Raw genomic sequence first — 14178 nt, 5'->3', positions numbered from 1 at the left:
ATGGATACAGTGCTTGTCCCACAGCCCAAGTAGGACAGAAAACAGGTATTGAATCCCATTTTACAGATGAGGGAACAAAGGCTCTGCTGAGTGAGGTGATGATGATGATATTTGTTAAGCACTTGCTATGTGTCAAGCCCTGTTCTAAGGCCCTGGGTAGACACAAGCTCATCAAGTTGGACACTTCCCTGTCCCACTTGGGTGTCTCAGTCTTAATCCCCATTTAACAGATGAGAGTACTGAGGCACAGAGAAGTCGAGTGACTTGTCCAAGGTCACCCAGCAGATGAGTGGAAGCGGGATTCAAACCCAGAGCCTCCGACTCCCAGCCCTGCATTCCTTCCACAAGGCCAACTGTTGGATATATTGCTGGTGATTTTACGGGTAGACTTGTAAGTCTTTACTTATCAGTCAGAGGTTTTATTATCTACCTAGATCACCTCAACTGAGAATTACCCCAGTAAAATCATCCTGGAGGTTCAATTATAAATAGGCATTAATTTAGGATTAATCTCCATTTTACAGATGAGGTGACGGAGGCCCAGAGAAGTGAAGAGACTTATCCATGGTCACCCAGCAGACCAGGGATAAAGCTGGAATTAGAACTTGGGTCCTTTTGACTTCAAGACTTGGGCTCTAGCCACTAGGCCTCGCTGCTTCTCCTGGCAAAGTACTCCCCTTCCTCCCTCTAGCCCCAGGTTAGTTGGCCAGACTAGGAATGGAGCTCAGTTCTTCCTCAGCCCGGCTTCCTCTCTCTTTTTTCTATTTCTTTGAAATGGCATTTTCTTAAGCACTTACTATGTGTCAAGCACTGTTCTAAGCCCTGCAGCAGATACAAGTGAATCAGGTTGGGCACAGTCCCTGTCCTACCTGGGGCATACAATCTTTATCCCCATTTTACAGATGATGTTATTGAGGCACAGAGAAGTTAAGCGACTGGCCCAAAGTCACACAGCAGACAAGTGGCAGAAGTGGGATTAGAACCCACGTCCTCTGACTTCCAAGTCTGTGCTCTTTCCACTAAGCCACGTTGTTTCCCATGATGCATGGTAGATGCCTAGTTCAGTGGTCTGTTCTAAGTGCTACGGTAGATACAAGGTCATCAGGTTGTCCCACGTGGGGCTCACAGATTTAATCCCCATTTTACGGAAGAGGTAACTGAGGCACAGAGAAGTTAAGAGACTGGCCCAAAGTCTCACAGCAGACAAGCCCAGAGCTTAGAACAGTGCTTTGCACATAATAAGTGCTTATAACAAATGCTATTATGATGATGATGATGATGTGGCAGAACCGGGATTAAAACCCACGTCCTCTGACTCCCCAGTCTGTGCTCTTTCCCCTAAGTGACTCTACTTCTCGTGCTGCATGTTAGATGCCTTGTTCAGTGGTCTGCATATGGGCATCCACCACAGTGGTCCAGGCATGGTAAGCATCTCCTCCTCTAGTCTGTAATTTCTTTGCTGGCAGGGATTGTGTCTTCCAACGCTATTCTACTGCACTCTCCAAAGTGTGTAGCACGGCCCTCTGTGCACAGCTGATATAAGCTTCCTGAAGGCAGGGCTCTTGTTTCCTAACTCTAATGTGCTCTCCCAAGTCCATGGTACAGTGCTCTGCCCATAGTAGACTGTAAGCTCCTGGAAGGCAGGGATCGTGGCTAATAATGCTATCAGAGTCTCCCAATTGCATAGGACAGTGCTCCTCACATGTTGGACCGTAAGCTCCTCGAAGGCAGGGATCATGTCCACAGTTTCTCACGCACTTGGCAAGAGGCAGAATTGGCAACCCTCGGGATGATTGTTCAGCTGTGAGAAGGGACTGAAAAAGGAATGGAAATAAAATAAGAATTTCCTCAGGCAATTGGAGAAGGAGGATTCATTCATTCATTTCAATCGTATTTATTGAGCACATACTATGTGCAGAGCATTGTACTAAGAAACTTGGGATTGTACAATACAACAGTAAATGGGCACATTTCCTGCCTACAATGAGCTTGCAGTCTAAAGGGGGGAGACAGATATTAATACAAACAAAGTTACAGATGTGCACAAAAGTGCTGTGAGACTACGAGAGGGGAAGAACAAAGGGAGCAAACAAGTCAGGGTGATGCAGAAGGGAGTGGGAGAAGAGGAAAAGAGGGCTTAGTCAGGGAAGGCCTTTTGGAGGATATGAGCCTTCAGTAAGGCTTTGTAGTCGATGGAGATAGCGAGGGGTGTTTTGAACACCAAAGACTCCTCTTGATGTCTCTGGAACAGATTCTTGGTTTTGATCCCCTTCCTTTTGCACTATGAGCTCATATCTGTCTCAAGAACCGTGCTTTGGAGGCCCCTCCCCTGGGCTCAGCGGTGAGCCCCCTGTCTCCCTAAGAAAGGAAGAAATCCTTCTCCATGCCCTGGCAGCTGCGGCAGACACAGCGGAGAAGGGACTTGGAGAGGAGTCGGCCCGTGTAGCAGTGGGGAAGGGAAGCAGTGGGGCCTAGTGGATGGAGCCCAAGCCTGGGAGTGGGAAGGACTCGGTTTCTCATCCTGCCTCCTCAGCTTGTCTGCTGGGTGACCTCGGGCGAGTCTCTTAACTTCTCTGTGCCTCAGTTCCTTCATCTGTAAAATGGAGATAAAGACTGTGAGCCCCACTTAGGATATGGACTGCGTCCAACCTGATTAGCTTCTATCTACTCCAGTGTCTGGTACAGTTTCTGGCACATAGTAAGCCCTTAACAACAGGTACCACCTCTTTTTTTTTCCTCCTTCTTTTATTGTTTTTCAAGGGCGCAAAGAGTTGGCATGGGTCCAAGGGCTTGGACTCAGCAAAGCAGGATTAATCTTTCTTCTTTCTTTCCAAAGAAAATCACCAACCGGGTTTTGGGAAGAAAGTCCATATGGGAGTGATGACAAGCAACAATCCTTCTGTGCTCCAAAGGTACATTTATTCCTGGGATCCACCACCGATCTGGGCCGCTGGGGGGGTGAACAATCTGTGATTTTATGTGCCGCCTGGATGCGTGTTTCGGGAGATTCGCTGTGCCCTTGTTAATCTAGGCAGGGATCGATTTGATCATAATAATCAAGGAGGGTCAGGTTGGAGGGGGGAAGTATGAGAAGGGAAAGAAAGCTATTGTTTCCTTAGTGTCCGGTTCATTGTGGTAATTCTATCTTCTTGTTTCCAGCCTTAAACTGAACCCTCTTTTGAATGTTTTTATACTTCTAGAAGAGAAATTGAATAATCTTTGACTGACATGGAGACAAGAAGAGAGAACATCGTTTCCTCCCCATCCTGATCTACGTGTCCCACACCACCAAGAACGTGCCAGGGTAAGCCTTGGCTCTGGGGGCTTCAGATACGGGGTCCCCCCAGGAGGGATGGAGAATCTGGCGCTGTCCTGCCGACCCAGGGACCTCAATCTCAGCAGTCGAGCCGGACACGGGCGGGCCCAAGAGGGTGCTCAAAACCCACCTGGACTCGCGTTAGTGGCTCTGGGCCTTCACTTTTCTTCACTCATTCACTCAGTCGTATTTATTAAGCATTTACTTTCTGCAGAGCGCAGTACTAAGTGCTTGGGAAAGTACAGTACAACAGTAGAGTGACAATCCCTGGCCTGTAGTGTACAGACATCACTACAGATAAATAAAATTAATTTATATAATAGATAATTAAAATAGATAGATAAATATATAGATAATTAAAATATACCTAAGTACTGTGGGGCTTGGAGGGGGGGAAGAGCAAAGGGAGCAAGTCAGATGGATGCAGAAGGGAGTGGAAGATGAGGAAGAGTGGGGCTTAGTCTGGGAAGGCCTCTTGGAGGAGATGTGGTTTTGAAGGGAGGCGAGAGTAACTGGTGGATTTAAGGAGGGAGGGCGTTCCAGGCCAGAGGTAGGACATGGGCCAGGGGTCATTGGTGAGACAAATGAGATGGAGGCATAGTGAAAAGGTTAGCACCAGAAAAGCGAAGTGTGCAGGCTGGGTGGTAGTAGGGGGCAAGGTGTTGGAGTGCTTTAACACCAATGGTGAGGAGATTTTGTTTGCCACGATGATTAGAGATTTTTGAGGAGGGAGTTGACATATCCTGAATGTTTCTGTAGCAAGATGATCCGGGCAGCGGAGTGAGGTGTGGACTGAAGTGGTGAGAGGCAGGAGGTTGGGTGGTCAACAAGGAGTCTGATGAAGTAATCTAGGTGGGAGAAGATGAGTGATTGTGTTAATGTGGTAGTTGTTTGGAAGGAGAGGAAAGGGAAGATCTTAGTGATGTTGTGAAGGTGGGACCGACAGGATTTGGTGACGGGTTGAATGAGAGAGCAGAGTCAAGGATAACAGCAAGGTTTCAGAACTGTGAGACAGGAAGGATGGTGGCGCTGTCTACAGTGAGGGGAAAGTCCGGGAGAGGACTTTCTGGTTCCTGCTTCCTCTACTATGAGCAGATAACATCCCAGGAAACAAATGCCTTTTGTAATATTTTTTTAATGGTATTTGTAAAGAACTTACCTATGACCCAGGCACCGTTCTAAGTGCTGGGCTAGATACAAGCTAATTGGGTTGGACATAGTCCCTGTCCCACGTGGGGCTCAGAGTTTGAATCTCCATTTTCCAGATGAGGGAACTGAAGCCCAGAGAAGCGAAGTGGCTTACCCTAAGTCAAACGGCAGACAAGTGGTGGAACCGGGATGAAAATCCTCCAGGTCCTTGGGACTCCCGGACCTGTGTTCTTTCCACTAGGTCATGCTGCTTCTCAGTACTTGGTGCATAGTATGCGCTTAACAAATACCACAATTATTAATGATTTCAAGTATGATTATCATTATAATTCCTACAAGAGAAGTGTAGGACTGTTTCCCTCACTTAACCTCAAAAAAGTTACCTTAGTGGATGGGAGAGATGGTATTTGTTAAGCGCTTCCTGTTTATCAAGCACTCTTCCAAGCACTGGGGTTGATACAAGCTAATCAGGTTGGACACAATCTCCGTTCCCTCTATGGGGCTCACGATCTTCACCTCCATCTTCCAAATGACGTTAAGAGCAGTGAAGTGACTCGCCCAGAGTCACCCTGGAGACAGGTGGCAAAGCCGCAATTAGAAGCCAGGTCCTTCTGCCTCCCAGTCCTGCGCTCGATCCACAAGGCCATGCTGCTTCTCAGTCCTTGGCACAGAGCAAGCACTTAACAAATAGCACAGTTATTAATAATTACAATTGTTATTTCAAGAAAAGTGTAAGATGGTTTCTCCCACTTACCCTTCAAAAACTTAGCTTAGTGGGTGAGAGAGATGAATAAGCAAGACAAAAATTATGGAGACAAAGTCTCCTGTTGAAGATGGTGGGTGACCCTGGGCCCTGAAACTTTCAGCCTGAGAAACCTGTGCAAGAGTAGATGATAGATAGTGTTGGCACCTTGCACGGTGCCATCTACACTCCCATAGTCCTTCCAAGGAGGCATCTTCTCACTGGGGCATGGAAGAGGAGGAGGAGATGGGGGATGGGGAGGAGGAGAAGGGGGAGAAAAAAGAGGAAGAGGAGGAATAGGGTTGTGTGATGGGGGGGATGAGGAGGAGGAGGAGGACTATTAAGCATCTCTGTCTCCCGTGTGCAGAGAGAGCACTGTGCCAAGTGCTGGGAAAGAATGTGCAGGCGAGAACTGAGGGAGCCTTAATAACAATTAGGGCATTTGTTAAGCCCCTAATATGTGCCAAGCACTATTGAAAGGGCTGGGGCTGATTCAAGTTAATCAGGTTGGGCAGAGTCCCTGTCTCATGGGGGGCTCACACTCTTAATCCCCATTTTACAGATGAGGTAACTGAGGCACAGAAGTTAAGTGCCATGGATTAGTGGCTAGAGCCCGGGCCTGGGAGTCAGAAGGTCATGGGTTCTAATCCCCGCTCCACCACCTGTGGGCTGGGTGGCCTTGGGCAAGCCACTTCATTTCTCTGTGCCTCAGTTACCTCATGATGGGGTATGGGGGATGGGGAGGAGGAGAAGGGGGAGAAAAAAGAGGAAGAGGAGGAATAGGGTTGTGTGATGGGGGGGATGAGGAGGAGGAGGAGGACTATTAAGCATCTCTGTCTCCCGTGTGCAGAGAGAGCACTGTGCCAAGTGCTGGGAAAGAATGTGCAGGCGAGAACTGAGGGAGCCTTAATAACAATTAGGGCATTTGTTAAGCCCCTAATATGTGCCAAGCACTATTGAAAGGGCTGGGGCTGATTCAAGTTAATCAGGTTGGGCAGAGTCCCTGTCTCATGGGGGGCTCACACTCTTAATCCCCATTTTACAGATGAGGTAACTGAGGCACAGAAGTTAAGTGCCATGGATTAGTGGCTAGAGCCCGGGCCTGGGAGTCAGAAGGTCATGGGTTCTAATCCCCGCTCCACCACCTGTGGGCTGGGTGGCCTTGGGCAAGCCACTTCATTTCTCTGTGCCTCAGTTACCTCATCTGTAAAATGGGGATGAAGAATGAGCGCCCTGTGTGGGACGTGGACTGTGTCCAACTGGATTAGCTAAACACAGTAAGTGTTTAATAAATCCATCATTATTATTATTATTATTACCCAAGCAGCAGACATGTGGCAGAGCCAGGATTCAAACCCAGGTCCTTCAGACTCCCAGGCCCTTGCTCTATCCACTAAACCACGCTTTAACTGCCATCTCCATGTGGATGATTCCCACATCTACCTCTCCAGCCTGGACCTCTCTCTCTCTCTTTTTCTCTTAATGGTATTTTTGAAGTACTTAGAATGTGTCAGGCACTGTACTAAGCCCTGGAGGAGACACAGACTAATCATGTTGGGCACATTCCCTGTCTCACTGGGGATCATATTCTTAATCCCCATTTTATAGATGAGGTCACTGAGTCACAGAGAAGTGAATTGACTTGTCCAAGGTGATGCAGCAGATGAGTGGCAGAGCTGGGATTTCAACTCATGTCCTTCTGACTCACAGGCCTGTGCTCTATCTACTAGGCCATGTTGCCTCACATTTCCTCCTGCCTTCCTGTGAGCTCATCCTCTAGACCGTGAGCAGGGAATGTGTCGTCTGTTCTTGTATTGCACTCTCCCAAGCGCTTCATACAGTGTTCTGCACACAGTAAGGGATCAATAAACACAATCGAATGATAGAATGAATGACATCTCTACTCGGATGTGCTGCCGACACCTCAAACTTAACACATCCAAAATAGAACTCCTCATATTCCCACCCAAACGTTCCTTATTTCCACCCAAATACTCCTTTTCCAAATTCTTTCCCATCTGTAGACAACGCCACCGTCCTCCCTGCCCCTCAAGTCTGTAACCTTGACATTATGCTCAGCTCATCCCTCGTTCGGTAACCTTGGCATTATCCTCGGCTCATCCTTCACTCAACCTGCGTACTCAACCTATCACCAAATCCTGGTGGTTTTATCTTCACATTTCTGAAGACAGAAATCCACCCTTTCCTCTCCATAATTCTGGACCATACCAGACAATGGCCCTATTCCCTCCCCTCGATTCTCCCCCTACCCCCCTTCCTGCAACCAAATGCCAGCCCTATTTCCCCTCCCCCTACACCAGGCATTGGTCCTATCTCACCTCCAGGTAGGATCTTGGGAGCACATTCTTTGTAGGCTGAGCAACGGTCACAGGTCCAAGTGCAGAGATGACACAGAAGGGAGAAGAGTGAGCTGGGGAAAAGAGGGCTTAATTGGGGAAGGCCTCTTGGAGGAGACATGACATTGGAAGGTGGGGAGAATAGCGGTCTGGTGTAGATGGAGGGGGAAGGAATTCCAGGCCAGAGGGAGAATGCGGGAAGGGGGTCGGTGGCGAGCTAGACGAGATTGAGGCAGTGAGCAAAGTAGCGCCAGAGGAGCGAAGCGTGCAGACTGGGTTGCAGTAGGAAATTAGTGAGGTTGAGGTAGGAGAGGGTGAGTTGATGGAGAGCGTTAAAGCCCACGGTAAGGAGTTTCTGTTTGATCCCCATTTTACAGATGAGGTGACTGAGGCAGAGAGAATGTAAGTGACTTCCCCAAGATCCCACAGCAGACAAGTGTTAGGGCCAGGATCAGAACCCGGGTCCTCTGACTCCCAGGCCGGAGTTCTTACCACTAGGCCACGCGGCTTCTTATTCTTAGGCCTGTCTTCCTGTGGGAATGGGTTGTGCAGGTTTACCATGGAGGCAGGTAGTAATATCATAATAGTAATGGTACTTGTTAAGCCCTTACTATGTACCAAACACTGTTCTAAGCTCTGGAGTAGATACAAATTAATCAGATTGGACACAGTCCCTGTCCCCCATGGGGCTCCCTGTCTTAATCCCCATTTTTCAGATGAGGCAACTGAGGCTCAGGGAAGGTAAGTGACTTGCCCAAGGTCACAGAGCTGTCACGTGACAGAGCCAGGATTAGAACCTAGGTCTTTCTGACACCCAGGATCGTGCTCTGTCCACTGAGCCAATATTTCCTAGGACCAACAGAACTCCTCTCTGGGCGTAGGCTAATTTCTAGAATAGAGTAAGAAGTTGGGTTAATGATAGTTGCGGTATCTGTGGCTTGCTCTAAAGTGGGGTGGAGAAGAAATAAGTGGGTTTCACACTGGGGCTCACAGTTCAAAACTGGTCTTGAATCCCCATTTTGCCGATGAGGGAACTGAGGTGCAGAGAAGTGAAGTGACCTGCCCAAGGTCACACAGCAGACAAATGGCACAGCTGAGCTTAGAACCCATGTCCTCTGATTCCTTGGCTTGTGCTCTCCACACAGTAAGCCCTCAATAACTAGGACTGACTGACTGGTTGCTCTCTCCACTAGGCCACACCCCTTCTTCCACATACTGGTTAAAAATCAATCCTAAGTATTTATTGCATGCTAACTAGGTGCAGAGCACTATACTAAGCACTTGGGGGAGTACAATGCAATCGAATTAGCAGACACGTTCCCTGCCCATAAGGAGCTAACAGTCTGGAGTCTGAAAAACCAGCTTTTTGATTTTCCTATTTCTGCTTATTAGATCTTCAATATTTTTGGCTTCACAAATGTGATGAATGCGAGGCAGGGGAGAGAAATGAGAAGGGTTGTGGTAGGAACTGGGATTTTGAGGCTTTTCTGCTGCTTGGTTTGTTCCCCAGCAGATAGAGTACAGGCCTGGGTATCAGAAGGACCTGGCTTCTGATCCCGGGTCTGCCATTTGTCTGTAATGTATTTATTTATATTAATGTCTGTCTCCCCCGTAATCTGTAAACTCGTGGGCAGAGAATTTGTCTGTTATATTGTTCTACTGAACTCTCCCAGGGGCTTAGTACAATGTTCTGCAACAAGTCAGTGTTCAGTAAGTATGACTGACTGACTTTGGTGGACATTAGGCAAGTCATTTCACTTCTCTGGGCCTCAGTGACCTCAGTGTAAAATGGGGATTAAGACTATGAGCCCTATGGGGGACATGGGCTGTCTCAAACCTGATTACCTTGTATGTACCTCAGTGCTTAATAATAATAATAATGATGGCATTTGTTAAGCGCTTACTATATACAAAGTACTGTTCTAAGTGCTGGGGGTATACATGGTTATCAGGTTGTCCCGTGTGGGGCTCACAGTCATCATCCCCATTTTACAGATGAGTAATAGAGGCTCTGTTATCGACAAGTAGGGTGCAAAATAGGTTAATCGGTGTAAATCGGCAGCAGGGTTCTTGTACCCAGGGTGGTGACGCAGATAGGAAAAATGACTCGGAGACATGAGTTCAGATAGAGCAGTAAAGAAGGAAAGTGGCTACCTGCCCGTTCACCTCCCGGGAGAGGTACGAGTGACAAGCAACTCCGATCCCATTCTCACTGTGTCTTTTATTGAGTTACAGCAACATGGGAGCAGAGCATTTAGGAATTTCAGGAATCCGATTAGGACCGACAAGATGTTACAAATTCTCATTATTGTCTGTTCTCACTGCCTTGTGCAGGTTGTTATCTGCCCTATGGCCTTGCATAGATACTTGTTACTTGTTACTAGCCTTGAAGACATCTGTCGCTGAGTCTTGCACAAAATACAAAAAGGAGTTGTTCTCTCGGCCTGTGCAAAATGGAGGGTTACTGTTAGCATACACAAAATGGAGTCAGTCATGTCAAGTCCGCTAGTGGACAACAGGCTCTGAGAAGTTAAGTGACTTGCCCAAGGTCACACAGCAGACATGTGGTGGAGCTCGAATTCGAACCCATGACCTCTGACTCCAAAGCCCGTGCTCTTTCCACTGAGCCATGCTGCTTCTCTTAGCCACGCTGCTTCTCTTAGTGCGACAGTGCCTGCCTGGCATATAGTAAGTGCTTAACAAATGCTATTCCTTCTGTCATTCAGTCATATTAAGTTCTTCCTGTGTGCAGAGCCCTGTACTAAGTGCTTTGGAGAGTCCAATACAACAGTGGGCAAACACGTTCCCTGCTTACCTCCTACTTAGACTAGGCCCCATGTGGGACACAGACTTCGCTGAACTATTATTATTAGTATTATTCATATTCATATTATTATTATCATCATCATCATCATTATCATTATGAGCCCCACACGGACAGGGACTGTGTCCCACTTGATTTTTCATTCATTGTATCGTATTTATCCCATCCTTCCCAGCAGTATCTTCAGATGAGATCTCCTCCCCCCTCTCAAGTGTTACTCCATCCACCTGTGCTTATGAAAACTCTCGCCCCTTCCCTCCTTAACTTCCATTTAAACTGCTCACTCTCCACTGGTTCCTTACCCTCTGCCTTCAAACATGCCCACGTCTCCCCCATCCTAAAAAAACCCTCTCTTGAAGCCACTGCCCCTTCTACTTATTGCCCTATCTCCCTCCTACCCTTCCTTTCTAAACTCCTAGAACGAGTCGTCTACACTTGCTGCCTCGAATTCCTCAACTCCAGCTCTGTCCTAGATCCCCTCCAATCTGGCTTCCATCCCCTATACTCCCCCGAAACGGCCCTCTCAAAGGTCATCAATGACCTCCTTCTTGCCAAATCCAACAGTGCCTTCGACACTGTTGAAGGGGGTGCCCTTCTCCTCAGCATGCTCTCCAACCTTGGCTTCACAGACTCCGTCCTCTCCTGGTTCTCCTCTTATCTCTCCGGCTGTTCATTCTCAGTCTCCTTTGCGGGCTCCTCCTCCCTCTCCCATCCCCTTACTGTAGGGGTTCCTCAAGGGTCAGTTCTTGGTCCCCTTCTGTTCTCTATCTACACTCACTCCCTCGGTGAACTCATTCGCTCTCACGACTTCAACTATCATCTCTACACTGATGACACCCAAATCTACATCTCTGCCCCTACTCTCTCTCCCTCCCTCCAGGCTCCTATCTCCTCCTGCCTTCAGGATATCTCCAACTGGATATCTGCCCCCAACCTAAAACTCAATATGTCCAAGATCGAGCTCCTTATCTTCCCTCCCAAATCCTGTCCTCTCCTTGACTTTCCCATCACTGTAGATAACACTACTATCCTTCCCGTCTCACAAGCCCGCAACCTTGGTGTCATCCTCGACTCTGGTCTCTCATTCACCCCACACATCCAATCCATCACCAAAACCTGCCAATCGCACTTCCACAACATCGCCAAGATGTGCCCTTTCCTGTCCATCCAAACCACTACCTTGCTGGTTCAATCTCTCATCCTATTCGACTGGATTACTGCATCAGCCTCCTTTCCGATCTCCCATCCTCCTGTCTCTCCCTGCTTCCATCTATATTTCAGTCTGCTGCCTGGATTATCTTTCTACAGAAACGCTCTCCCCTCCTCAAAAATCTCCAGTGGGTGTCTATCAATCTTTGCATGAAGCCAAAACTCCTCACTATTAGCTTCAAAGCTCTCCATCACCTTGCCCCCTTCTACCTCACCTCCCTTCTCTCCCTCTACAGCCCAGCCAGCACCCTCCATTCCTCTGCAGCTAATCTCCTCACTGGGCTTCATTCTCTCCTGTCCCGTCGTCGACCACTGGCCTGGAATGCCCTCCCTCCACATATCTGACAAACTAGCTCTCTTCCTCCCTTCAAAGCCCTACTGAGAGCTCACCTTCTCCAGAAGGCCTTCACAGACTAAGCCCCCCTTATCCCCTGCTCCTCCTCCCCTCCCCATCGCCCCCACTCCCTCCCCACAGCACTTGTGTATATTTGTACATATTTATTACTCTATTGATTTTATTAATGATGTGTATATACCTATAATTCCATTTATTTTGATGGTATTGACACCTGTCTACTTGTTCTGTCTGTCTGTCTGTCTGTTCTGTCTCCCTCCCCCTTCTAGACAGTGAGCCCGTTGTTGGGTAGGGACTGTCTCTATATGTTGCCGAATTGTACTTTCCAAGCACTTAGTACAGTGCTCTGCGTACAATAAGTGCTCAATAAATACGAATGAATGAATGAATCACATTTATTGAGCGCTTACTGTGTGCAGAGCACTGTACTAAGCCCCCAGAAGGCCTTTCCCAACTGAGCCTCCTTTCCTCATCTCCCACTCCTTTCTGTGTCACCCTGACTCAGTCCCTCTATTCCTCCCCTCCTCCCAGATGCACAGCACTTATGTCCATATCTGTCATTTATTTATTTCTGTTACTGTCAGTTAACCCCTCTAGATCGTAAGCTCGTTTTGGGCAGGGAATGTGTCCATCTGTTGTTCTATTGTACTCTCCCAAGTGCTTGGCCCAGTGCTCTGCATTCATTCGTTCATTCATTCAGTTGTATTTCTTGAGCACCTACTGTGTGCAGAGCATTGTACTAAATGGTTGGAAAGTACAGTTCAGCTACAAGCACACAGTAAGCACTCAATAAATATGACTGACTGACTGACTCTTCAGCCTGGCTCTCTCCTTTTTTTTTCCTCTCTTTTAAATGACATTTGCTCGGTGCTTATTCTGTGTAAAGCACTGTTCTAAGCAATGGAATAGGTACAAGCTAATCAGGTTGGGCACAATCCCCGTCATTCATTCATTCAGTCAGTCATTTATTAAGTGCTTAATGTGTGCAGAGCACTGTACTAAACGCTTGGAAAGTACAGTTCAGCAACAGAGAGAGAAAATCCCTGCCCACAACAGGCTTAAAGTCTAGAAGGGGGGAGACAGACATCAAAAACCAGGAAGCAGGCATCAGTAGCATCAGTGTAAATAAATAGAATCAGAGATATGTATCCATATCAGAACAAGTAAAACAGCATTTAATAGAAATAAATAGAATTATAGATATGGACATATATACACAAGTGCTGTGGGACGGGGATGGGGGGGATAGGTCAAAGGCAGCGAGTCGGGGGAATGTGGGGTGGTGGGGGGAGCTGATGAAAGGTGGGGCTTAGTCTGGGAAGGCCTGCTGGAGGAGGTGAGCCTTCAGTAGGGCTTTGAAGGCGGGGGAAGTGGTGATTTGTTTGGCGGATATTGGACACTTCCCTGTCTCACATGGGTCTCACAGTCTTAAATCTCCATTTTACAGATGAGGATACTGAGGCTCAGAGAAATGAAATGAATTGCCCAAGGTCACACAGCAGACAAGTGGCAGAGCTGAGCTTAGAACCCAAGTCCTCTGACTCCCTGGCTGGTGATCTGCATGCAGAAAGCCCTCAATAAATATGACTGATTGATCGGTGGCTCTTTCCACTAGGCCACACCCCTTCCCCCACATACTGGGGGAACACGCATCAAAGTTATTTATCGAGCACTTACTATGTGCAGAGTACTGTACTAAGCATTTGGTGGAGTAGAATGCAATAGAATTAGCCTACACGTTCCTTGCCCATAAGGAGCTTACAGTCTGGAGTCTACAAAAAACAGTTTTTTGATTTCCCTATTTCTGCTTATTAGAAGTTCAATATTTATGGCTTCATAAATATGACAAATGCTAGGGAGGGGAGGGAAATGAGAAGGTTTGCTTGTAGGAAGGATTTCTCCAGGATTTGCCTGCAGATTAGCATTTTGAGGCTTTTTTTCCCCTTTTAAATGACATTCGTTAGGGGTTTACTCCATGTCGAGCACTGTTCTAAGCACTGGGGTAGGTACAAGCTACTCAGGTTTTGCACAGACCCTGTTCTACATAGGGTTCACAGTCTTCACCCCCATTTTACAGAAGTAACTGAGGCCCAGAGAAGTGAAGTGACTTGCCCGAGGTCACACCACAGACAAGTGATAGAGCTGAGGTTCGAATCCAGGTCCTCTGACTTCCAGGCCTTGGCTCCAGCCACTAGGCTAAGCTGCTTCTCCACAGCTTGTAGGAAG

The 14178-nt window shown here is 47.6% G+C and overlaps 1 long non-coding RNA gene across 1 annotated transcript in view; it reads left to right on the top strand.

The window, feature by feature from the left end:
• The first annotated feature begins 1339 nt into the window (after positions 1-1339).
• LOC119941754 overlaps positions 1340-14178 on the top strand; it is a 37881-nt gene continuing 25042 nt past the window's right edge. Inside the window, exons 1-3 of the long non-coding RNA XR_005455321.1 lie at positions 1340-1424; positions 2837-2912; positions 3201-3304. This is a non-coding gene — a long non-coding RNA (uncharacterized LOC119941754). The remainder of the gene's footprint in view (positions 1425-2836; positions 2913-3200; positions 3305-14178) is intronic.

Source organism: Tachyglossus aculeatus, chromosome 21, assembly GCF_015852505.1.
Source record: "Tachyglossus aculeatus isolate mTacAcu1 chromosome 21, mTacAcu1.pri, whole genome shotgun sequence".
Taxonomy (NCBI): Eukaryota; Metazoa; Chordata; class Mammalia; order Monotremata; family Tachyglossidae; genus Tachyglossus; species Tachyglossus aculeatus.
Note: the sequence above shows the minus strand (reverse complement) of the source record. Positions and strands in the feature narration are given on the sequence as shown.